This window comes from Xiphophorus couchianus, chromosome 23 (assembly GCF_001444195.1).
Source record: "Xiphophorus couchianus chromosome 23, X_couchianus-1.0, whole genome shotgun sequence".
Lineage (NCBI taxonomy): Eukaryota > Metazoa > Chordata > Actinopteri > Cyprinodontiformes > Poeciliidae > Xiphophorus > Xiphophorus couchianus.
The window spans coordinates 5218115-5245283 of NC_040250.1; the positions used below are offsets into that span (position 1 = coordinate 5218115).

The 27169-nt window shown below is 36.0% G+C and overlaps 1 long non-coding RNA gene across 1 annotated transcript; it reads right to left on the reverse strand.

The window, feature by feature from the left end:
* Positions 1-21510: 21510 nt before the first annotated feature.
* Positions 21511-25986, reverse strand: LOC114138669 (uncharacterized). Its single transcript, XR_003594267.1, has 3 exons — positions 24391-25986; positions 23526-23574; positions 21511-22035 (listed from the first exon to the last, which is right to left on the reverse strand). It is a non-coding gene; the product is annotated as an uncharacterized LOC114138669 (long non-coding RNA).
* Between the last annotated feature and the right edge of the window lie 1183 nt (positions 25987-27169).

A 27169-nucleotide genomic window follows, 5' to 3' on the forward strand; every position in this document is an offset into this window, starting at 1 on the left:
ATCTTTTACTGTAATTGTGGGCTGGTATTCAACAACTGTTGATGTTGAGAGCTGAACTTTAAAATAGTGTTGATTTTCTGGGACTGTATTTTTTGTCTAACTTCTAGTAGTGCAAATATCTTAGTACACTCAAAATAAGACAAAACTAACTTTTTTGCATCACACAAGTCACGTGATCAAGATGTTACTACTGGCAGAAAAGACAAAGAAGAAGACAGAAAGTGGTAAGAGAACGAAGGCCCGGCATGTTTTTTTCATAACTTATTGCATGAATAAGCTTACTCATGTGTGAATTTAATTGGGTTTCTTATTTAATAAAAAACACCGCAATTGCAAAATTGTGTTTCTTGACATTAGCAAAATATCAACCAAGTTACTAATGTCAAACTTGGCAAATTACAGAATCTCATTTGTGAAAATGCAGGAATATTTTCCACAGTAACAAAGAGCTGTGGTGGAAAGGAGCTGATATTAATGAAATTTTTAAGATTGGCAAAATAACATCAGTTTTATTATTTATGGTTGTATTCAAAATTCCTTTAAGAATACACATGAAAACAATCCAAAATAGAAACAAACACAAAGTCACTCCTGGGATTTTATCGTTGAAGCTTCATTCAAATGTGGTGTCTCTTCAGTGCTGAAAATAAATAAACAGCTATCATCTTCTTAGCATTGGGTGCCACTGAGGTGCCAATTTGGTCTAATTAAGTCTGTGTGTGAATGTGTGACAATCTCTCTAAAAGCTTTCTGAAAGCGTTTGTGGTCATTGCCAGGGTCTTGTTTCTTACAATCTGTTTCCGTGATGATGCCATGCTCCTTCAAAGTCATCTCATAAAACTGATCTCCAAAATATGGTTTCTGCTTTCTTTATGACTGTTTAAGTGCTATCACTTATTCCCTTTTATTTTGCATGTTAAAACTGCTCCCTCTTTGTGGCTCAGTAAATTGCCTGCACAGCAGCCTCACAGATGAATTTCCATTTCAAAATGCGTGCTGGGCAGATCAGATGATGTTTGTTTCATAATAACACTGTTGCCATCATGATAAATAAACATCAGCAAATAATAGCTCACTCACGTTCTCATTAAACTGATTCACAATACATTTTGTGCAGACACTCCTGACACATTCCTGCTGGCATGATGATGCGGTGCAGGCCATATTCAGACAGAAGACCCTCATGTTCTCACACATATCATGTGATTGTTGCCATTAGATCTGAAGTCTCCCGACAGTAAACGGATACACTCTCCCTAACTCACGCAAGCATCTGCACAGATTTATATATACAGTTTCCCTTTCATCTACAAACATATGCGCTTATCAACTTACAGCCTGACCTGTCGTTCTTCATTAGCTGCCTCACTGCATCTCACATTCCTCAGAAAGGGAAGACAGCCGAGTGAATATATGACAGAGTCTAAATAGTATCTTAGTTTAGGAACGTTGCAATAATTAACTTGAGTCATCCTGATATTTTGAAAGCCCTCAAGCATAATCTTAAAAAAATGTGAACCCCAAAACTGTCTCAAAATTAATAGTACTTGATTTTATTACCTTTTTAAGGAAACTTACTCTTCAATTTTATTTTCTGAAAAACCTTTGTTTGCCTTTTCACATGTGGAGAATCTGTAAGAATTTTATCATCTGAAGCAGTATTTTCTTAGTACAAAAAACACAATTAGCTTAATGATAATTGCTTTTGACATTTATTCACTTGCTTTTAATTTTTTTTAGAAAGCTTTAAAACATTATTAAATCTTCATTGTTATTGTTATTTGGATACTCTCAAAAGCACAATCTATGAGTTAAAATATTTTATTCAATACAATGTCACCTGCAGACATATTTCTAGTTGTGTCCAGAGTAAAGTGTTTTCCTGGGAGCATGAATTAGGATGTCAAAAGTCAGTTTTGTGTGTTTCTCAGAACTACACATTTTAAATAAATTACGACAGAGGATTACCAACGTATTTAATCATCAAATTATCATTAAAGTAGTTTCTGTAAAACATGAGAAGGCGAAGACATTTAACAAGAAGATGAGCAAGAAAATTTTAAGAAGAGAGGAAAATGTATGTTAACTGGAGGAGAAAACTGAATTAGTGAGAAAGTGTGAAAGCAGATGAGTCAGATCTTCACTGGATGAAGAACAAAATAAACAGATGAAGATAAAAACGAGATCACAGAGGAGAAAGAAAAGGTTACATGTGCCACTTAACCTTAAAAGTTGTCTTCTGTGTGAAAATGTTTACAATTTTTGCTGGATTGGCGAAAACAGATTGAAGGATAAGAACAAAAAATAGAGTAGCAAGTACCTGTTTCTATTTAAAGGACACAGTTCACACAGTGTTTGGAGACACAACAGCCAAGAATGACCTTCATCTTCTAGCCAATCACAGACAGAGCAATGCATTTTACCAGGAAGTTGCAGGTAAACCATTTCTTACAGAATTAAGACTCCACAATATCTGCATCACTAATATCCTACAAAATACCCATAAACCCAATTATATTAATTGAAATTTGAATTTGAAACAGTAACTCATAAATGTTAAAAACAAATTCTTTTTTATTTATTGTTAAAATTTAATCAACATGTTTTGTCATAAATTGCAATAAATCTAATCTATTTCAACTCTAAATGTGGGTTATCCATCTTTTAAATGTGTCAGAAACATGTTATTTGTTTGCAGTTTAAGGTATAAATGCAGTTTAAGGTATATATTTATGGAGGTTTTTCCAAATTACAGATGAATACAGTGCACCTGTAATCTTCAGTGTCCACATGTCTAGACCTACATACCAAGAATCATGACCTTCCACTCTGTCACTAATCACTTCTCTGAGTAACTCCAGCACCATAACCAGCTGTTGAGTCCTGCAGCCATTAAACCAAGCATCTGGTCAATGAGAAACTGCCCAAACATCTGACAGACAGCCCACAGCTTTCAATTATAAACTTACCAGGCTTATCCAACCAACCTGCTTCAAACCAACTACAACCTCATCAAATTTCACTTCTAGTCATTAACCACTTAGCCAGCCGGGAGGGATTTCTTGTAACGTTCAGTTCAAAGGAGTACAATCAGTAACTAAGATACCATGAAGCTAATAATGAGCTGGATGCACCATTAACCTGTCAGAGCTGTAAAAGTAAGAACAGCCACCATAAATTCAGGTAAATTCCAATATTCCAGTTATCTGCACTGGACTTCTGTCCAAATAATTTTTTTTCTTGGAAAATGACAGCAAATTTATTAATTTATTTTATTGGGGGTTTTAGTTGATAGACCAACAAATAGCTCATAATTGTGAAGTGGGAAGAAAATGATTTACCTGAAAAGTGTGGCTTGCATTTGTAGTCATTCTTTTAGAATCATGATTTTGTGCAAGAATGTCTCCACTAACTTTACACATCTAAAGACTGACATTTTTGCTTATTCATATTTGCAAAATAACTCAAGATCAGTCAAATTGGATGGTGAGCATACTGTATGTAGATGATGCTTTTCAACTCTTGCCACAGATTCTCAATTGGATTTAGATCTGGACGTCTAAGGTGATGTTCTATGCCTCGAATATGCTTTTATCTACATCAGTGGTGCCGAAAGTTGGACCTTGTAGGCCGGATTCCTGCATGTTTTAGTTCTCTCCCTGGTTTAACGCACCAGGATCAAATTATGGCTCATTAGAAGGCCTAAGAAGAATATTGACATGTTGAAAAGGTTGTTATTTCCACCAGAGAGAGATCTAAGACATGCAGGATACAGGGCCTTGAGGACCAACTTTGGGCACCACTGATCTAAATGATTCTTTGTACACCTCTGGCTGTATATTTAGGGTCTTTGTCTTGCAGGAAGGTAAACACCTCTACCTCAAACGTAAGCCTTCTGCTTTTTTTCTCTTGCTCTTTCAAAAAGATAAAAACATTTTTAGGAATTTCTTCCTCCTTGCCTCAGAAATGAATGTGGCTCTTTCAAACTTCTGGAAATTGTTCTCAAGGATGAATCACACTGGTGCGGCTCCACAACACTCTTCCTGATTTCTTATGACTTTCCCATTGTGTCAAACAAGAAAGCCAAGTTCAAGGTGTGGCATTAAATACATCCACAGGTGTGGTTCAAAATAACTCAAATATTTCCGTTAAGCTATTAGAAGATTCAAAAGCGATGACATAATCATCTGTGCTTTATCAGATTCCTTAAACAGATAGTATTCTTCCTGAATGTTAACTTGATTTTGAATAAATCGATAAATGAATCTCTCATATAGTTTTGTCATTTAGCAAATAGAAAAAGGGAATTCAAACTAACTTAAAACAAGAGAAGTATGGTTTGATTTAACTTCAAACTGAGAAAAAAGGTGAATATGCCTTTTGATATGCATGTAAACTTCTGGATTCAACTGTTCATTAAAGTTTGTGGTTCTAATATGATAAAATGTGAAAAGTTCAAAGGAATTAATTTTTTATTTTACAAATCTTGTATGCAATCCAATGCATACAGGAATAGAAACTGGTCAGCAGAAACATCAGTCACCACAATGCCATGCTTGAAGAACATGAAAATGAGCCCCAACTGCAGACCTCTGCTAACATCTTGTTGACAAACACATTTCTTAGAAAAGCAGCCCATCACATATATGTAGCAATTAGCCAGCTTACTGTCAAGCACAAATAGCTGCCATCCCTAAAGGAACAAGACACGGAGAAGCAGCTAAAAACAGCCAATTGTCAACAGAATCAGTGAGTCATTCACATCAGGGGCCTAACATCCTGCAAGCTGCAGCTTCCCATCCAAACTTTGGAAACACTGTTTGCTAAGTTTTAGTCTGTGAATTACATATGGACGTTTTTAGGGGTAAAATGATCTAAATAATTTCCAGATGAACAAAAATAAATAAATAAAGGTTCTGTTTGTAACACAGTTGAGACACTGAGAATGCAAATGGCACAAAAACAGGTAAAGATCACAGGGGATAAAACACTTTGCATATATTGACCTATGCTGGTAAAATACAAGTACATGTAGGGAAGAAGGAACCAAAGGAACTGCATCTGCATTGGATCCCTGTGCTGTTTATGACTTCTTCCTCATTGTTTGTTTTATTGGGGCTCTTTTTTGCAGATTAGTTACGAAATCCCTGATTGTTCTTGTGAGATCTTTGTGATCCAACATCAGGTTATCTTAGAACATCCTTCTTTTCTTCCTAGATCAGGAAATACTTTTATGATTGCGAGTTTATTGGGTGGACCACCAAGGTCAGAAGTGATTTACGTTTCCTTCCCTTCTCACCATCTATTGTTAGGATGGCCAACAACTAGACACTATAAAACTGCTAACAGCTCAGGATAACTTTCTTTGGTTTAAAATGTATGTTTGTGCAGGTTTTAGGTAGTAAAAAAGCCCCAGACGTAGAGGGAGAAACATGAATGTTTGATTCAACACTATTGACAATAAAAAGGAAGCAAGTCAGGAGGAGCTGCTTAGCTGAACAAAATTATATTTTTACGTAGCACTTTCTTATGCTGTAGTCTCTGTTAATAAAACCTTAATTTCATCATAATATAAGTGAGACTCTAAAAGATCGGTTTCAGACTGCTGAACAATAGATTGGGCACTTATTCAGTGATATAGTGTTTCAGGCTACCCATTTAAGCTAAACTCATTTATAAACCATAGGAAAAAAATAGTGGCTTATAGAATTAAAGTAAAAGCTTTTTCTTGTTACTTTCTGGCTTTTGAAGATTGAGGACCCAAGATATTTATTTACACAGTAGAAATGGATGATCAATATATTTTTGTATTAATACTGGAGCTTTAGGTATTCCATATACTTTGTATTCCATATGCTTTTATGACAGTAACCAAAACATTATGGAAAGGATTGGGTTAAAATTTAAACATGTCAGAATATGGATACAACACATCTATGTGCAGTTTTATATAAAATCAATCAGAAAAATCACACTTGATTTCAGAAATTCAGATATTCATTAGGTATGGAAAGAGAAAGGAAATAAAAAGTCTGGAAATACTATTTATTTTTCAAACTTTATTTGCTTTTCCAGTACTTGTCAAGATCTATAAAATTCCAAACTTTTAAAGACTTTTTTAGACTCTAAAGACTGTGGAAGAACTCAGAAATACAGCTAGAATATTGTTCTTCTGCACTCTCCATTAACTGTAAAACTATATATATATATATATATATATATATATATATATATATATATATATATACAGTATATATATACTGTATATATATATATATATACAGTATAGTATATCCTTGTTGTGCAGTAAATATTCCTAATTTAGCCGGTTGAATTAAATTAACTTTAAAAATGTGCTGGTAAACAGTCTCATGTGTGCTATATTGTTCCGGTTTTTCTATTTGTCTGTACAACCCCTAGCAGACAATACTACAATGTTGACTGTTGACACAAGTACTTATCCAAGGACGTTAAGGCATTTTGACACATATACAAACAGAAATAATAACTCTGCGGAAGTATGACAGAAAGAATTCCTCAAAATTAAACTTTCTGGATGTGTGATGACACACATATTCTGTTTAGTCATTGTTTATACTCTGTTATAATAAGGCTTACATATCAACAGTGATACAGAGTTGTTCTTCATCAACAAACATTTAAACATGTTGACAGTGTAAGCAGCCAACATAAAGGATTTGAACCTAAACCCAAACAGTGCAGAGCATGGTAGGGGAAACAGTGATCTAATCAGAGTGCATGGGAAGCAGCACCATGAAACTGACTCAACCTTTTACTACTGAGTTTTTTTGACACACCTATTCAAAACAAATACATATCACATTGTGTTGCTTGCTAACATCAGGTGTCTTAATGAAGAAAAAGTTGATTCTTAGCAGCCAGCTGTTTATTTCCTAATTTTAATGCCTTTGTGGTACTGCAGTTATCTTCTGCTTGAACATCCTCTTCAGAGAAACTGATTTTCTTTTTACTCTCGGTTAAATCTGTGACTTCACCCCTCCAACATGAACTCCACATCACTTCTTACCCTTTTATAAGCCCGTCTCCCGGTTGTACTGACTAAGTCTGTTTATGTTGGCATCAGCAAAATCAGTAACAAAGCCCCTGGAAACTTGCCAAGCTTTGCTTTTTGAGCTACAAAAATGTCCTAAAAATATAAATGCTGAATCCCAACATGAAGAGTGAGTTTGATTTAGAGACCACAGAACAATATCTTTTCTTCTGTAGGAGTTTTGCAAAAAAAAAAAAAAAGGTGAAATAGCTTATATAAATGTCACATTTCACTGAAATTAGAATGTTTTTTGAAAAATATAAACATTTTAAGTTTAATACAATGTGAATCTAGCCAAAACTTTGTGTCTCCTAGCTTTGGATTACTGTTTTGTATTGATTTAAACACTTGAACGAAGCACAAAGCGGGTTCTTGTTCTGCAGCATAGTTGTGCGAGACAACACACTCATGTCCTATTTCTTTTGCTGTGTTGCTTTGTGTTTCCCTTCTTCTTAATTGCATGTCTGAAAAAACAGGTTGAAACTGATTGGGGACATAAATCAGCTTACAGTTTTTGTAGCAGGCTGTTTGAGAAAGTGTAAAGCAAAGGTTTAGAAATAATATTATTACCTGTTGTAAATTACGTAAAACACTACAAGTGATACTGTTCTCCACTTTCTCTCATGCTGCATGAGAGAACGCTGTTTTTTTTTTTAAGTACAAACTTTATAGTTCTTGAATCATTTATTTTTCTCTCACACCTAAAATACAAATTGTGTGTTAGCCCAAAAATGCTCCTTAAAGTGCACATAAGGTAGCTGGTTAACGTCATGTTAACTAATGTTGCATCTTCATTGTTTACATTGAAACATGGGAGTGGAAAAAGTGATTTATTGTGACACTAACTGACACATCTCATGTTGGTAGAACAGTTTCCTTCTCTTGTTTACAAAGGAAAAATGTTCACAGATTATCAATTTCCCAAAATAGTGAAGTGTGATGTTGAACCAATATTTATTTTAGAAATAGTGTTTCAACTGTTGAGAGATCACACTTCTCAGCCTCTCTGGGAAAGTTCACCCTATGGTGCTGGATGTTGAATCCAGCACCATAGGGTCTGATTAGATCCAGGAGGAGCAGAGTGGGTTTTGTCCTGTGGACCAAATCTTTATCCATGCACAACTTCAATGGGAGGCCATCAGAGTTTGGGTATCCATACAGTCCACATGTGTTTTATATCTTACAACCATGTTCCTTTTGTTATTTTACAGGAGGTGATGTGTACATACAGAGTCCTTTGAATGATCCTTAGAATTATATGCAACCCTTATCATCAGCCTCATTCATACAGGATGCTAGGATGTACAGGAAACAGTCTATGAAATATCAAAAAAGGTTGAAAAGTAGGTGTTTTGTTGGGGTATTGATGTATTCTTACATGTGTATAATGTGTATAATGTTCAATAGCAAGAACACAAATTACACAAAAAGTGTACATAGAAGAATAGACTTATTATAACATTACGTTTTAAAGTCAGAATAACAAATAGCCAGTGTTTGAATAATAGCTTGAGCATGGTGCACAACGCCTGTTATTAAAGTTGATTATATATATATATATTATATTATATAATAATAATATATTATCACAAACAAAAAATACACGGAACAAAGTGCAATCTGTTTTTCAAAAGAGGTAATTAATGCAACACAGCAAGGAAAGCGTTTTATTGTTTTCCATTTGGCAATTAATTAAAAAAACTTTATGGCTCAGTAATTTTTTTCAAAGACACGCTCTTTGTAATTGCTGTTTTTTACCATCGTCAAATGAACAAGATGGTTTCTCATGTCCTGACTTCAATTCTTAGTTTCAACATTACAGGTTTAAAAGAGGACACATTTATATACCCACATCATTTCACCTACTGAATGCTGAATCATTAAGAAATCATAATGTTCAGTAAAGGTTTTCTTTCTGTTTTTTTATTTCAAGAAAATCATGTACTTTGCATAGGCAATAAGGCAGGCAATTAGTGTAACGACATGTGCATGAAATCGTATTTCTTAATGCTACTAGTTTTGGTAGCTTTGAACAAGACGTTGAACAGCTCTTAAGTGGCATTTAGCTTTGATGGAGATTTTAATAAGCAGTCCAGGTGTTTAATGCAACAAAGAATTATGTGTTTAATGGAAAAAGGGAAATACTTTTAAAAGGCAATTAAGTCGACCTTACTGTTCTGATGTGACGTACCATACTGAAATATACCAGAACATCTCAATTCAAATGCATTCAGAGTTACTTTTGTTACTGCAAATATCATTTTATTTAGTCAGAGTCAAATGTGTGGCTTTGTGTTCCAGGAGCTATTTGTGTTCTTAAAAAACAACACAGCAGGAATATTTTACACTACTCTCCAGTCTTTTATGGTAGAAAGAGTCAAGACAAACATTTCCTTGCCTGGTAGGTCTTCTACACAGGCAAGCTGAGCTGCTGTGTCCTCTCTCTACTCTTTCTTTGTGTAGTTGTGAGTGAGTGTGCGTGCCGGGCACTGACAAAGACTGATGAGGCTGTTTGGGGCTACACATACCTTGGGAGCTTGAGAAAAAAGCAAGTCTTTACAATTTTGATGGAAGTATGTGTTTTAAAGTTTGTTCTTTCTATTGGTTTTGCCCAGTTGTCACCATTTTGGGAGTTGAGTATAGTTGTGTATTTCTGTCCTCAGCAGATTGACACATGCCACTGAATGTTGTACTTACTGTCAGTCAAGAATGTGAGAAACTGAAATAGTGTGTGATGTTCCAATCTCCTGACATGGACTTCTAATAAGTATTTTCTGATCGGTTGTTACAACTCTCACATATGCCTGTAAAGAATGCCTCACTCACAGAATAAAGGTAAATTCCTCTTTGAAAAGTTTAGAAAATATATTTCAGAGTGACCATTGTGTTGATGAGCCCATAAATATTTATAAAAGAGTGGGTTAATTTACACTTACAAATCTCTATCATTGGTTGACTGGTTAGTTAAACAATCAGTGAAAGTTATGAAACAGATAAACCAGCATGTAGCACTTTATCTATCTTAAAACTGATCATTGCTTTCTCTGGACAGTGTTGTAGTTGTCAGACATGCAATACCTGCCTGAACGATGATGCCGTCATACCATCAGTGCACATTAAATTACCTTTTTGTAAAATATTACACCCTGATCCACACCAAAAATAATGTTTTAGGAGCACGCTAATGGCATTTGTGGGATGTGCTTTGCAAACAGTTCCAGATTTCTGCAGGCACCACATCTCAGATATCAGGAACTGAAGGATCTGTCCTTTACAGCGTGGTGTCAGATACCGCAGCAGAACTTCAGAAGTTTACGGGCGACTGGACTGTTGTGACTACAAAATAAATAATATTTGATGACAGAATAAAACTGCTCCAATTAAATTAATGCATAACCAAATGTTATGTTCAAGAAAAGATGCTTTCGTATGTCTTAATGTGTTTGTTTTTCTTCAAAGCATCTCGTATGTGTGGACAACTCCTGGTTTACCAATTTATACCAAAGTCAATAAGATGCAATCAGAGCATATGGTTTTATGTGTCAACATGCGTGTTTGCTGACAGCTCTCATGTACAACTGAAATCCTGCTGCTCTTCTTGAAAGATAAACATACGCGTGAGGCTCTGCCTAGCAAGCTGCTGACAGCTGAGGATGTGCTCTGTTTGGAGAGGAGGAGGTTTACAGTTCAAGCAAGTTCAAACCATTTTTTATCTGACTTATTAAAGCAAAACTAGACGACCAACGGGGGCAGATTTTATGCAAGTCTTTTAATGTTGGGAAAAGGCTGCTGTTGTTGTAGTCAAAAAACGTATGCGCCCTTTTTACTGCAAACAAGAGAGCAATCTGATTTTACCTGAATTCAATATGCCTGATAATTCAGTATGTAACACATCAGAGAGAGAACTTGAGATGATAAAAACAAAAATTCAAAATTCATTCTTCTATATTTTTTTAAAACTACACTGTTCAGTCAACTTCTAACTTCCAACTCATCTATAGTCATGAGTGGTGCACTGTAAGTGAAGAAATAAAACTTTGGATTCAAAAATTAGCTTCCACAGAAGAGTGGCTGGACTTAACGTTGGCAATAGGGTGAGGACGTTTGTCATAAGTTGTTGTTGCTCAGCACTTTAGTCAACTTCAGTTATTTTTGTCACTAAGTTATTGTATTTAGGTGTCTGAAAAATTTGCTGTTTCAAAAACCTCTCGATTATTAAGCCACAATTGACAGGCACTATTCCATTACCTAGCAACTGCAGTGAAGCCCAGCCCTAGCAGAGCTCCAGCATGCCTGGTTAGCTGGTTTCAACATTGAATGCGCTGTACAAAACTGCTGGAAAGGACAATTGTTTTGTTGTTGGCATACTTATCCTTGTCCGTTTAAGGAAATGCGTCACCTGTAAGTTATTTGTCATATAAAAATTGGATTTTGTTAATGATAATCCTGCTGGTTATTAGACTTCATGCTGAATGTGACATAATCTATTATAGTGATCTGCTCAATGTGTGTCTGAGCCAGTCTGAGTTTTTTGCTAATCCCTCAATTGTGGTCAGTTAAATACCATATTTAAATTTTTAAAACTGCTTTTGGGATGCAGAAGTACTGTGCCTTATCCAGGCTTCTGACTAAGAAGTGGAAATAAAATCAAAGAAAGAATAAAAAAGGTTAGAAAGCGTGTGTCTTGTGTAGCTTGTTGACAGTAAAAGTGTAGAGTTGATGATGGGTGACACATTCAGGGTCAAAGGTGGCAGTGAGTGACAGCTCTGGCCCAGTGTCTGGGCAGCCTCTGGTCTGACATCCATAACAGACAAGCAGGATTGGTGGGCTCAAGGCAAATCAAAGACTGACAAACTGGGAAGCAGTGGTCTGTGGTTTAGACTTGTTCTGCCAACATGGTCATGACAAAGAGCTTGGAGGTAGTACTTGCGAATAAACCACACCCTATTTAGCCATTAAATATAAATTAAGGATATCTATGAAGGAAACACCCTTAACCGCATTAAAAGTAATTATTAATCAAAGTTCAGAGAGAGTACAGAGATAAAGCACATAGAATGAACAATTAACCAAATATTCATGTTTTTTTAACCATGGAAATCTACAGCTCCTGTTGAATGCCCTTGCATCAGTGGACTTTGTACATGTGTCTTGAGCTAGCTGAGAAACAACTGAAGGACCACTGAATCCACTTTGAACTTATTGTATTTTGCACTTTTTGAAACGGTTCTCACACAAAAGACAATACTTTGGTATCTTTATTTGTAAAATGGACATTTCTTTATGCGTTGTTGATAAAACCAGAGAAACCATATTATTATGACATTTAGTGAGTAAATAATGGTAGCCTATGTGTGAAACTCAGTAAAGAGACACAGCATTAAAGGAGCATTACATCTTTTTTCAGTTTTGTAGAGCTGAGTTTTTGTGTAAGAGATAAAATACTGTTATTCTGTTAACACAATGGATACAGTTAAAAGCTAAGATGCTTAAATATTAAAGTATATTCTATATGTGCAGAATAAAAGTTGTAAAAGCTATTAAGATAGTTATAAGCTAATTAACATAGTTTTACTTTAATAGTTGTCATTTGATAAAATTCATAATGTTAAATGGAGCGTGTTAAAATAATTCTCTTTCCGTTTAAAGGGGTTTGATAACCATTTGTGATTTACTGAATCTAAAGGCTAGATTTTGCAGTTCCTAAGTGATACCTGAAATATTTGATATAAAGTATTTGATATAAAGTATTGCATGTGAAGTATTGTATATGGAGTATGTTCATTACACAGAAGAAGAATAAACTTTCCTGTTAGATCCTAATTGAAGCTCAATGTATGTATCTCATATTTTCTATATCACGGCATCACATGTTGAGAGAACAAAATTTCCACATTACCCTCAGCTCATCCAAGATTGCCGGATAACATATTAGTTTGTAAAACTTGTGTATTTGCAGGTAGAACCAGGTAAATTGGATCAAAACTTCTGATATACATGGGAAGTCCATCCTTACTCCATGCAATAGCCTTCATCAAAAGAGTCCTATTAAATTATGTCTAACAAGTTTTTCCTCAAGACAAACTATCTATCTTATGTTTTAAATAATATGGGGAAGAATACCACTGAGCTGTCACTGAAGCAGCACCGATATAGAGAAAGTGAGATGAGAGTCATGAGGGCAAAGAGCCCGAAGCCAAAAGCAATGAGTCAAGAGGATTATTAAACTAATATTTTTTGACAGGAGACCATATTTCTGGCAAAAGGGACAGTAATTTCTAGGCAAGTCCTCCTTCAAGTAGAAACAAAAATACTTCTACAAAGTTGTTTTTGTTCCATTAAATACTAAAAATTTGTCTTTTTACAGTAAAACGATGACAGTGGTGAGCAACAAAAAACTACACTGAAGCTGGGAAACAGGCATACAGAATATTTTTAAATTCTGCAGATGCTTTTCAAATTATAGGGCTAACATAACAAAAACCAACATTTTTATTTTACAATAAGCTACAATAAGAGCATTCCGTTTTCCTAAACTCAATTGAGTGGCTTTCTTGTCACAACCTAAACAAATAGTAAGCGGAACCAAAATAGAAAGTGAGTGAATGATAACAGGAGCAATCTTTACAGACACCATGTGATTCCTTAAAACATGGAATAGTGTTGAACCTTCCAAGAAATGGCTGTTCTGCCAAAAATACACCAAAAACACATTAATGACTTATCCAGGAGGTCGAAGAAGTACCAGGAAAAAAACAGTTCAAGCATTTCAGACCTCACTAACCTTTGACGAGGTCAATGAACAGTCCATGACGTTAAGCTTATGCATAGTTGGGTTGTGTAGAGAGACAATAATCTGAAGCAGATCAGCAGGCAGACATAAAACTGAGCTGAGGTAAATTAATGGTGGTTGTAGTAAATTCAAACAAAGGAGACAGTCTGTCAGTCAGTTAATCTGCAGCTGTCTGATGTTGAACCTTCTGACCTTTATAGCCGGATAATGACAGTTTAATCCCAGCCCTGCCCTCACACATGCACGCATTTATGAACATATCTCTTTTTGGACAATTCTGTTCACATTTGGCATTTCTTGTCTTTTTACTCTAGCACACAACAAAGCTACACAACGTTTTGGATGCTTGTTTAAAAAAATAGCTACATGAAGACAAATGTAATCTCTCTCCTTCTCTCTCTCATTCACATTACTTACTCAACCTCTCAATTGTAGATGTCCAAATACACACTCTTCTGCACATGCACATAGTAGTTCATTTTATAATCCTTGTGGCCCTTGACATACTATTATTACATTAAGTTTAGCTCTTTCTCCTCCTTCAGCCTTTATTCATTTTACTTTAAAAACTCAATTGTGTATAGCTATATGAGATTTCTATCAGTCTCCTGTGAGGTGAGGAGTAAAGGCAGGAGATCTCAGTCATTGTTCTCTCTTCAGATTTTTGTTGTCTTCTTTGTGGTTTTCTCCAGTAGTAACATCCGGCTGTCAATCACATGAACCATGTGATGCAAAAAAGTGTTTCCATCGCAGTTTTGTGAAATACATGTATTTGGCTGAAAAACCACCTCGTCCTAGCGCAAAAACGTTTTATCAAAAAGTCTTTTTTTTTTTTAATTGGCATGTTTCCATTAAACAAATTTTTTTTTGCAATTTCAAGTTGTGCAATTTTATGGTTAATGAAACTGAAGCTAGCTATACAAATATTCCTGCTAAAAAAGAAATAAGAATTATTTTATGTTCTTTTATTGATGTTTGGTTTTGACAGATGAGTAAAATCAGCCAATAACTCCGGCTCTGTCCATCTCACCACTGACCTCTGTAAAAGCTCTCCTGTTTGCCCTTTGCCGTGGCATCTCTCGCCCATCCTGCTGCTGATATGTTTACTGCACCCCTCTGCTTCCTCAAAGGCAAACCATTAACAGCAACACCATCACCACTGTATGACACTGTGGTTTCCCAATAACCATGTTACATCTTGCTAAATTCCCAACAAACAAAGAGAGAGAGAGAAATGAACAGCTTTGATAGAAGATTAAATGCTTTACTATAAGAAGCTCCAATTGACCCGATTCCTGCTTCAGAAAGTAGTAACACAGAAGGAGTTAAAAGAGATTCTGTATCTTACATGGTTTGCACCAAATCACCTTTTTTAGTTGTAAATTCTTCCTAAGACATTGTAAAGTCAACCAGTTTGCATACACTCCTGGGCTCTGTAAGGTTCTCTTTCCAGGGTGGATCATATAACATCTAGCTGGAATAAATAATGAACATGGGTGAAAACAAATGCACTTTTAAATTTTTATTTATAAGAAAAATCGAATTCCTCCAAATTAATCCGGTTGATGCTACAGATTTGATTTTTGTGTTTCAGTTAGATGGGGGGTAGCAAACAGAATTTCCATCATTGGATCAGATGCATGTGAGTATGTGTGAATTATGTGTGGTGGTCCAGCAGAGTTATTGATGCTCGTGACCTTGAGGCCTTAAAATAACAGCCATCTACTCAATTATAGATTGTACTGCTCCTATGAGGGAAAACTGAGCATGAGTGCCCAAGTTAACCCATGTCTGTATGAACGCGCAAGAGCAGGGAAAATGACTGACATATAGCTCTTTTAGAAACACATTTGTGAGCTAGAATTACTTTGAGTCTCTGTATGTCTGTTTGCCTGCGAGTTTTGCAGGATCTGCAGCATGACAGAGATGCAGAGGGAATTTACCACTGCTATAAAGAATCTACATGTTTTTCTCTCTACAAGGGGTGCAGAATAACAGAGGAGACACAGGAGAGGGTGGATTTGTCAGGACCTTAATGTGTAAGGAGATTAGGTGGAGCTGAAAAGATGAAAAAATAAAGTGAAGTCATCATGGACAAAACGGTTTATGGAAACAGCAAAGTCATTATGAGCAGGAGAAAAGGGAATACAGATAAACATGGTGCTCTGATTGAAAGTAAGAACTCTGATTTGCTGTAGTTGATGATGTTTGAGTGCCAAACAGTTATTTAACCAGCTAAGTGTTTGATTCTGCAGAAATAATAGTCATGCTGTGCTGTTACTGTGGACCCAAATGCAAATGTTAAAGCAGCAAACGCCTGAGATTATTTAATAAATCGAAAGAGGGAGGTTACAGACAAGGCACAGAGAATACAGGCCATGAAACGAGAGTGACAGTAACTTGAGAATCCAGCAAACTAACAAAAGCGTGGAGCTTAAATAATGACGAAGTATTATGGAAACCAGGTGAGTCTAGACAAAGTGTTGCAGAACAATTGAGGGAGAATCCCAGGAAAATTAGGGAAGATGAGTAGTAAATAGAAAATGAGAGATGTGGATCAATACACGCATAAGACTCAGATAGTAGATTCCAAGAGAGAACTACAAAACCCAACTCAATCAAGCTACTTATTGTTACTGTTGATTTTTAAAACATGCCAATGTCTTTGAGTTTAAATGTTTGCAACAGGACTGACATAAAACAGATTTCAATAACAACTCTAGGAACTCAGACATAGAAAAAAAAAATGAAAGCAACAAATGAAGTTATGGGTAAAAATCTGGCATGACAGAGAATAGTCATTGAACATATAGAACTTGCCAGGGTTAAAGTGACATAAGTATTATTTGACTATCATCATCTCTGACCAGTCTTATGTGTATTTGATCTTTATGATACTGAATAAATAACAAACATCTGACACCTTCGCAGAACATCTCTGCTTATTCTGTTATTACCTCAAATTCAAGCGGTATTCATGTTTTTGCCAGACACTGTAGATAAACAGAGGAATTGGGTGAAGCATATTGTGCATTGACTCTGTCTGTCTTCTAGAGATATCTCTGAGGAGCTACTTTATTGCAGTCACATCAAGCTGGGAGGACACCCTGGGGCACCCTACTGGAAAAATTATATCTTCAGCTGCCAAGGCAGTACTGTTGGACTCCTGGAGAGGGGAACCATTTTTTATTTCAAGGACGTGTGAATGTCACTGCGGTTGTTCGTAATTTGCATGCAACACATTATAATTTGTGGTTATTTAACCAAACAACATGCTTTCCTTTTTTCACCTTATTTTCCTAGACATGGTGGCTGAAAACAGTGAAGCACCTCTCAGAGAAAAATGCTTTTCAGCTCAGGAAATGAATCTAATTTCTTGCAGCCGTTTGTTGTGATCCCCAAACTGTTCTCCATAATATGAGTCATGCAGTAACTCTGTGAACAAACTTAGGCAGATAAAAAAAGTATATAAGAACAAAAATATTTCCTTTAATAAAATCAATAAAAAATATTGTCATATGAACATTGCCATCTTGTTTTTAAAGAAAAAAAGTCAACATCAATACAACAAATGCTGCACAGGTATTGAAGATTTTAAAAACATAAAAATTAAAATTCTTTGAATATTGTATAGTAACTTAAATGTGAAATTCTGTTGTATCTCAATGATTGTTTCTATCTGCAGTTATGATTCATAATAAGTTATCAGCTAACCAAATTTAGAGATTTTTCACTTAAACTGCATCTTTCATTTTACAATATCAGTTATGAAAAATATGTCTGTAGTGATGTAGATTTGTTTAGATGAACTAAAAATCATTCAAAGAAGTGTATAGATTTTTTTTCTAAGCTTTTGGGGTTTAATTCCTATTGGAAAATGTATTTTTTGAATGAGGAATTTTCAACAGCTTCAACAGATTGTTATGTATCATTTTAAATGACAATAGCATAATAAGGGAACTCTTTGTGCTTTAGAAGAGTGTTTCCTGTCTTAATGTTGCCCTTGTATCATCACTGATATGAATGTTTCATCACAGTTTCATGTTGATCTTTACTATTCAATGAACATAAATGTAAAATAAAGTTCAGATCATAAAATTACTCAACAGGTCATGAATGAATTTACATTGCACATAGTCTGACTTATTAGCTCATAATTTAATGAAACCATTTACAGAATGAAGCCAGCCTCCTTCATTTAAATAAGAGGGTAGAAAAGTCACAATTTCTATCATTTATTGCCTAATTCTCTAATTCTCATTTTTTTTTGCATGAGTTCATCTTTATCACCACTTAAATCCAATATATTAAACTGTACCAGTGCTTTCTATCCTGTACATTATAACAGCACACTCCAAACCACAGAGTATAGGATTGACTTTACAGCAAACAACATCCAACTGCATAGATCAAAACATGTATGCCCAAACACATTATATATACCTGTACACACACAGTGAAAACTTCATGCTGCCATGGAGATGCCTGAACAGTCTTCCACCCCAAGGCAACATGCAGTTTTCCATTAATAGTAAGTTGCTGCTGCAGAGAGAGGGTTGCATTTTAATACGTTTTCATTAATTAATTTGAAAAAAAAAAGTATTAAAATGGGGGCTTTCATCTCCAGTTCTCAAAAACCACTGTCCTGCATGATTTAGATGTGTCTTCTTCAACATAGGTGATTCAAATGACTAAATTACTTCCTCAGCATGTCATCAGGTTCTGGAGGAGCTGACTAATAAATCATTAATTTGATTCAGGTTTGTGGCACCAGGGAAATATCTAAAACATGCAGGTCACTGGCTCTTTTAATACTAGAGTTACCTCCAACTTTCAACCAAGGATTACTTACCTGGAAAAATAAATAAACAAATGTATTTTTAATGAAAAAGAATGAATTTGAAAGCAGAAATGTAAGGCCAAACATTTCAAAAGATTTTTTTTTACAAGAACAGATGAAGTTACCGTCCTTCTATGTGTGTTTCACTGAACTGGTCAAGTTGGGAATCTTGAAGCTTTTGTCTCTGAAACATGAACTCAAGGGAGAACAGAAAAACAGAAGAGCAGCTTCTGTATCTGTACTGCATTCTCATGGTACTGCAGCAAAACACAAAGAGTGCTACAATAAGGAGAGTTCACACAGAGTTTATAAGGAACAAACAAAGTGTTTCCAGTCACTTGCATAAGAAGATAGTGAATCAAAATCCCAACATTATCATTAGAAATTAGCTAACAACTCAAGAAACACTCAAATGTCAGAGTTGACATTAAACTTAGCATTTAGGTGTTGATTTCTTCTCAAAAAATAGAAATTGCACATCTTTCAAAACATAGTGCTCCTCCATTAGGTAAACAGGTTGGTTTGCTTTCAGCAGCCAGTCAAAGCTAAGGTCACACAAAGAGCATAAGGTGAGAAACAGGACATAGTTTGTTCACTAAGTGGGAGGAGTGTGTGAAATGTTTTTAAACAAAGCATAGTTCACTTTAGTGGCTATGCTATTCCTGATTGATCTACTCCCAAACTATTCCAGAAATCTGGATACATCTGGCTCAGGCTCAATGGAGAGTCAGGAATAACTGGTCAGCTAACTTTAGTGCGACCAGGCATGTCTGTAAAAAAAAAAAGGGCGTGCCGTGGTGGCGTAGGGCGTAGCGCGACCCGTATTTGGAGGCCTTGAGTCCTCGACGCGGCCGTCGTGGGTTCGACTCCCGGACCCGACGATATTTGCCGCATGTCTTCCCCCCTCTCCTTCCCTGTTTTCTGTCGGCCCACTATCATTTAAGGGACACTAGAGCCCACAAAAAAGACCCCCTGGAGGGGTAAAAAAAAGGTCTGTGCACAGTAAAATGTTTTAGGGAAGTAGAAATAGAAAATGTCAAATCAAAATGTGGCTAACTTTGCTGTGAGTGTGGATTCCTATTTGTTTTCCAATTAAGGCAGATTTACAAGAACACAACAACTGTGGCAGGGAGTTAAACAGGGTCAAAATCTCCTTAAGTATTTTTTTTCTGTAGACATCTTTCAAGGTTTTACTGTTTAGTTTCTGTACACATGCACTGCACATGCTTTAACATAAGATTGCATGTGATGCAGACTGAAGCTGGACTAATTAGTATTAGAGCATTTTCTTCCAAAGACTACCAAAAACGGAGTGTCACAACTACAACCCTGCAGTAAACATTCAAACCTTCTACAGACCTACATTACTGCAGTGAAGAATGTTTTTACTGAGCTTAAAAGCAGAAAAATGCGGATGGCCTGGAAAGGGTGGGCCTATACAGACACAGTTTTTCAGCTCAGACAGAGAGTATTTTTAAACCAAAATTAACTTAACTGAATTGTTTGATAACTAGAGTCAAATTGAAATTGACTTAGAATCTGGTTGTGATATGATTGGACTGCATTGACTTTTTTTGTAATGTTCCTTGGGATAACATTTGCTCTTAATTGGCACTATAGAAACAAACTGAAAATGAATTGAATTAAGTTCTTTATCCTAGTTGTAAACTTATTTGAGCCAACCAAACCACTTGTGGTTTGGAAAGGAGCTGAAAATATGCAAGAAAATGTTTATACTACATCCCTTTTTATTTTTCTTTATCTTTTTTACTTTATTAAATAAAAACATCATATACACTATGTCAAATAAATAAAAGAAAAAATAATGTCATCAATATAAACTAAGAAAATATGTAGGTGCAGCAGTCATTAGTTTGCAGATGTCGCATTAACTAAACCTTCATCCATCCATCCATCCATTTTCTGTCCACTCTTGTCCCTAGTAGGGTCAGGAGTGGTGCTGGTGGCTATCTGCAGCGAACGTTTCGGCCGAGAGGCGGGGTTCACTCTGGACAGGCTGCTAGTCTGTCGTAGGGAAACTAAACCTCCAGTCAAGCAAAAAACTCTGAACAATAGTCTTATATCTGACAGAACATGGCCAGGATCTTCATTTATTACTAGTAGAAAATGACCTGATTAAGGTACTATTTTGTATTTCTTACTGTTGGACATTTTCCTGTTTGAGGTCAGTTAGGGTGACCAAAATTATTTTATACTCTAAGTACCAGACCAAAACATAAGACAAGTTTTATTTCCTTCAAAGTTGTAAGTTTTTATACATTTTCATGGTATTTGTGGGCAGCCCTCAACAAAATGCTGGTTTGCTGGAATTTTGTCCATTCCTCCTGACAGAATTAGTGCAACTGTCATTTCAATCTGGAGAGACTCAGACGGAAAAAAACAGCGATTAAAAAGGTTTATTGACATGCATGAATTTAAAGTTCTTTGGCGCTCGGGCCCCGGCTGAGGACATTGAGCTGTGAATTGCGATAAGCTCGGATGAGCATTCCCGATGTAGGTTAGGAATGTCATCCCCCGGGACCCGACACTGGTGGTGGAGGTCGGTGAAGGATGTGAGCCTGAAGAGTGGAGGTGGAGAAGGGGTGGAGGAGGGTTGGGCGCAGCTGGAAAGCGGAAGATGCCATGGATGGAGGTCCTTATCAACTGAGCCTTGGTCGGTGATTGGACGTGACGTGGCTTGGTCCAGCGTTGATAGGTCGGCGGTGATGAGCGGGACGCGCCGATTGGATGATGCCGGTGGGGCTAAAGAGTCTTCCAGTTTGAATTTGCGCCTAGGCTTCATGTTTGCAGTTTGAAAATCACTGTTGAAATCAGTGATTTGAGATGGCTCCTCCCTCCTGCAGCAAATAACCCACCAAACAGGATGCTGCCACCCTTCAGAACTGTTATGGTGTTCCCAGGCCATCATGTTTTCATCTTTTCCCTCTCAATGTCACAATTGTTGTCATGCCCAAACCCTCTTTCTCTTTTATGTTGCTTTTTTTAACCCATGTGGATAATCACTCTCCTACCAACTTCAGCTAGCACTTTCTCAGAATTTTTTGCCTTTATTTTGGGATTGGTACACATAATTCACACCAAAAGTCCTTGATCTGTGGCAGAAACCTTTCATATAATTTACAGACATTTTTTTGCCGTTTATATTGAGTGCTGCACCTTCAGCATCTGGAAGAATTAAACAACAGGTATAATTCAAAACTGGCTGTTATGTATATGACTGAACTTACTGAATACATAAGCTTGGTGCTTTGTGCATCTGCTGAAGCCACTGCATCCCCACGGTACAAAGCTGACGAAGCGCTTCGGCCGCTGGATAAGAAAGGTCACAGTCACTTACTGTATAAATTTCTGTTACAGCAAACATTAGAAGCTGCCAGTGGCTTTCACCATCAGAATCATATTTGGAGACACACACTCTCCATGTTCCATGTTGTTGGTGAAATTGTGAAATGTCTGTTGACATCTTTGGCTTTAGACGCTGTTGGCTCTCTTCCTGTGTTTGGCAGTTAATAAAGGTGATAAATGATTCAGGGAGCAAATCTATTCTTGGCTTCCACTTTCTCTTGATCAATCTAAGTCTTCACTTTTATTGTCTTTATATATTCTAAGCTGTGGTTCTTATTCATTCTTTTATATTTTATTTTTGTTTCTCTCATCCTCTAGATAGTTCCAACACAATCTTGTATTTGTTCTCCTTCTTTTGTCTGTTTGTTCCAATATTACTCTAGGTGATTGGGTGCATGTGTTGTATTACTATCATACCACAGGGAACAGCCGCGGTGTCCGCTCTCTTTTGCGGTCCATTGCTATTTACAGAGTGTATCACATGAGCACAATGGCAAACACATACACACACACACATGCACAGTGACCTTCACACACGTGCTTACACACAGTTCCCCTGTTGAACACACACAGATGCTGACACTGAAATTTGCAGACACTTATGCAGTCAAACACACACTACATGCTCCAGTTACAAACGCAGGTATTCAGAGCACTCCCCCATTTGTCCACACATAAATTGTTTGAACCGTATACAAATGCCACCAGCATGCATAACAGCGTCTTGTCCTGTGGGACTCACCACTCCCACACCAGTCTACTCTGCTCATCTTTTTAAAAATTATTCCTAACATTTCTCTTTTTAGGCAGGAAGACGTTTATCAAAATTTACTCAAATCAGTTTGATACCAGTTTTATTTATACATGGATAACTCGGCTCTAACTCTAAATGTAAAGATATGTCATGACAAATGGTGGATTTGTTTATATTTAGTCAGCAGCACTGCAGTTTTATGTTAAAGCTGTGCTGGTGGAAAACTGGGAGGTAAATCTCTCTGCCCATCTGTTCTCCTGACCTCTGCTGCAGTAATTCAATGTCAAACTGCTTCCTGTACTGTATCCATTCATCTCATTTTTGTAACTGCAGCGCCTTGGAAAACTATGCCCACCTCTTGAACTGTTGCACATTTTCCCATGGTATGATCACAAATTTCACTGAAATATATTATGTATTTAGAATAACTTTAAAAGTTCCTATTGATACAGAGTTTCAATACTTTTTGAAGCATTAAATCCCAAACAAATATGCCAGCATTTGTGGTTGCAATGTAACAAAATGTGCAAATGGTGAGTGATATTCTAAGACACTATATTCTGGATGTAATTTCTAAACTTTTTAGTGAAAAGTAGTGAATAAAACCCAATACTAATGTGAGTTTAATTGCTGAAACAGTTTTTTCTGTCTCCATGCTGCATGTAGTGTGTGTATGTATGGTTTTTGTGTGTTGTACAACCTGGGAGCTAGCTTCAGGCTGAATCAGACCTGGCTGGCATCTCCACATGCTGTGAGAGACAGAAAAGGAGAAAAGGCACAAGAGACCCAGGAAAATGTCACATCTATTAAACAAGGGAATGAGATATAAATAGGCGAACATGTCATGAGGAAAATACTAAAAGAAGGGATACCCTATTCCAAAAAATATATATTTTAAGAACAAATAAGATTATTATCCTTTTTCAGAGGTGGGTAGAGACCCAAATAGTGTATTGAAGAAAATAGTAGCACTACTTCAACATATTTTTACTTAAGTAAAAAGATATTACTCAAGTAAGAGTAAAAATTATTTGTTAAAATGTTTACTCAAGTACTGAGCAACTGATCAAAACATCAGTCATTTAGTATTCAAATTATGTGGAAATGTTGGCATTTTAAAGATCAAAATGAAAACAATTCAAACAACATAATTACAAAATCAGGCAAAAATAGACATTATTCCAAATCAATTTTTTTCTGTATAAAAATTCAACAGAAACTGCAGATGTGTCTGTATCTTGTGAACTTTGTGTGAAAACAAAATTGTTTTTCATTCAATAAAGTTGCTCACAGTGGGAAGAGTATCCAGAAATTTTACTCAAGTAAGAGTAGTGAGACTTCATAATAAAAGCAAAAGTAAAAAAATATGGTGTAGTGAAAATATTATTAAAAAGGTTTTTTTTTTCTTTGTTACACAGATAAAAGTAATTGAGTAAATGTAACTAGTTACTGCCAAACTCTGCCCCTTTTAATTGTATTGCTGTGAATATCTTAGTTTTCTTAGTTGTGAACATGCAATTACATGAAAACATCAGAAGAAAATAATAGTTTTAGGTTGATCTTACTTTCTTTTTGAGTAGCAAGCTCCATTTGATCTTCATGGTGATGTTTGGCCCTTGCCTGGGGGTTTTCTAGCCAATCAGCCCCTGAATCCAAGCATCTACCCTCTTGCACCTGCCAGCAGTTAAGGGAAGCATTAGAACTTTTTTTATTTTTCTCCACTTCGGCAGCAGTGTCCGTGAGCATGTGTGCACTTTAAACAAGCGGAATCAAACCTAACCTTTATACCCTGTTATGAAAACACAAGAGGTGGGGGCTAAGCTATGCTTGTGCCTGTTATTTTGCAGGTCTATGTGACGATAGCATGTCTGTGTGTGTGTGCATCTGTATATATAAGAGCTTATGCAGGCACAAATTTGAGTGTGTGTTATGAAGGTTGGCTGCCCATGGGGAAGACTGGAGGCGCTCTTGTTTTGAATTCCTTCAAGCCAACTGTCATAATAGAGTTGTATAGAAGAAGTTTGAGAAGTGAGGGGAGGAAAACTATCACAACAATACAGCCATTTTTCTTTGTCATTGAATTTTGGGATTTCTACCCCACAAACCTGAAGAAAAATTATGTGCACTCTGCAACACTTGAATAACATTTTGAATAAAATGTATCTTCCTTACATTTTAGCCCTTCACTGCCCAAACCTATCCCTTCCGAGCAAATAATATTCTCCTGATTAGCTTTATCTATTTTGAAGCAGGGTGATATTATGTGAAATCGACTTTTTTGAGCTTTATATTATGTTATAATCTTATTGCCTCATCAAAAATACCCGGAGTGTTGCGTTGATTCTTTCGTGCATATTTGAGAAATTGTTGAATCTCTGAATTTCCTCGGAGCTGCAGTCCCCAGCTGTGCTTTCCCCACACAGCTCCTCCAGACTGGTGGTAGCAGTAATAAGTGAAAACCTGGTGGAACTGAACTCAGCTGAGCTCATCGGACAAACAAATTTTCAGTGCAACACTCCTAAGAATGGCTATAAATGTTATAATAGACGAACATTGTTGTGATGACGTATTGAAAGATGTCAAAAGACCAGGAGCTTCTTAAAGAGACACAGGCAAATTTACAGGTGTTGGATAGTGAAGTCAATTTTCTTTTAAGTTATGTTTAATAGAGCATTTTTACAATTGATGGTAACAGTTATTTGATTGTGCTATAAAATGGCACTATGTGCCTGGAAAATACACAATAAAACCCATTTAACATGGGTTTTGCTCCATATTTTAGTGCTAATAAAGGGACATACCTTAAATTTAAATCTTTACACACTTTCCCCCAAAACTTTTGTTGCAAAGATGAATGACTCCTCAAGCTGAAACAGCTTGTCTGTGTGGATAACAGTGATTTTTACCTGTTTCCCAAAATGTTATGCAGCAGAAATGTATTTTTTTGCACATTTTATCCTCACTGCAATTACTCGTGTAATTTTCTTGCAATTATATTCCCTATCATTAAATTCCCTGCTGGTTGTGGGCATGCACACTGACTCATAATATGAAACCTCTGAGGGGAATGTTGGCCTCACAGTGACCCCTGTTAAGCATGATACGATAAAAACCAAAACCTCATATCAACCCAATTACATGTGATGCACCTCTGCAAGCAAAAGGTCAAAGAGAAGTCAAAATGCGAATCAACAGTTTGTGGGGAATCCATTGTGCTGTCGGATGCACAAAGGAAAGAAACTATACAAATTGATGTTTCTTACTTGGTAATAATAATAATGATGATGATGACTTGTCATTTTAACTTAAATATTACCATTGGGATTTGTCCTTGTACTGCTCTGTATTCAAGTTCTGTTTGTTTGAATATATGTAACTAGTAATACTTTTATTATGTTGTAGAAATGGTAAAAATCATCCTTTGAAAAAAGAACATCAAGCCCCCAAAACTGCACAGGCTAAAATATCGAGAGACTGGATCATCCAGCTAGTCTAGTGAGGCTCCGATTTTAAATTCTAACATCAAAATATTGGGTTAAAGCTGTTTTCCTCTTTTGTAGAAATATTTTCTCTTTGTGACAGTGTTGCCTGGTTAAATTTTATTTCTGTATTCAATTGTTGTTTGTCATAGTTTGAGCTACTATGAGTTACAGGATATGTTGATGTCATCCTAATTACTGATGACAAAATGGTCAATTTTGGTTTGGCGGTTTTGTATAGTTCTTTTTTTTCTTGAAATGAGATGAATGTCAAATAACTAGATGTCCAATTATGAGTCTGATAGGACAATTTAGTAAATCACAAACAGAAATGGTCTGTCAGTTTAGTTTCTTTTCAGCTTTTTTTCTGTCAGAGTAACTCTGTCCCTCCTTCTCTTTATTTCAGCTAAATACAATTTCACACATTTAGCTTATTTGTGATTAAATCTTCCATTTATTTGACCTTTTTTTCCACAATACTTCAAGCCTTTTGGAGTTTAGGTACAAAGGGTCAAAAAAAGTTACTGATAATATTTTTTTGTCATAATAATCCTGCAGAGTCATGGCAGCCAGCAGAGACAGTCAGTAAAGCAGCCATGTTATAGATTATTAGATTAGGTTATGTGATTTAGCAGGAGTTGTAAGAAATGTTGCTTTTCTTTATTAAATAAAATCAATTGTGAACTAATCAGGTTGTGGTAAAATATATACTGTCGGCTCATGTTAATTCAAAGCAGTTCCAATAATATCAAACTTTCAGTTTCTTTGAAACAAATTCACTCAAATGACTATTTTATTTGGTTAATTCAGCATAGCATGCATTTTTGCAGTGTAATATCAGTACACTGTTTTCTAAAGCAGAAAA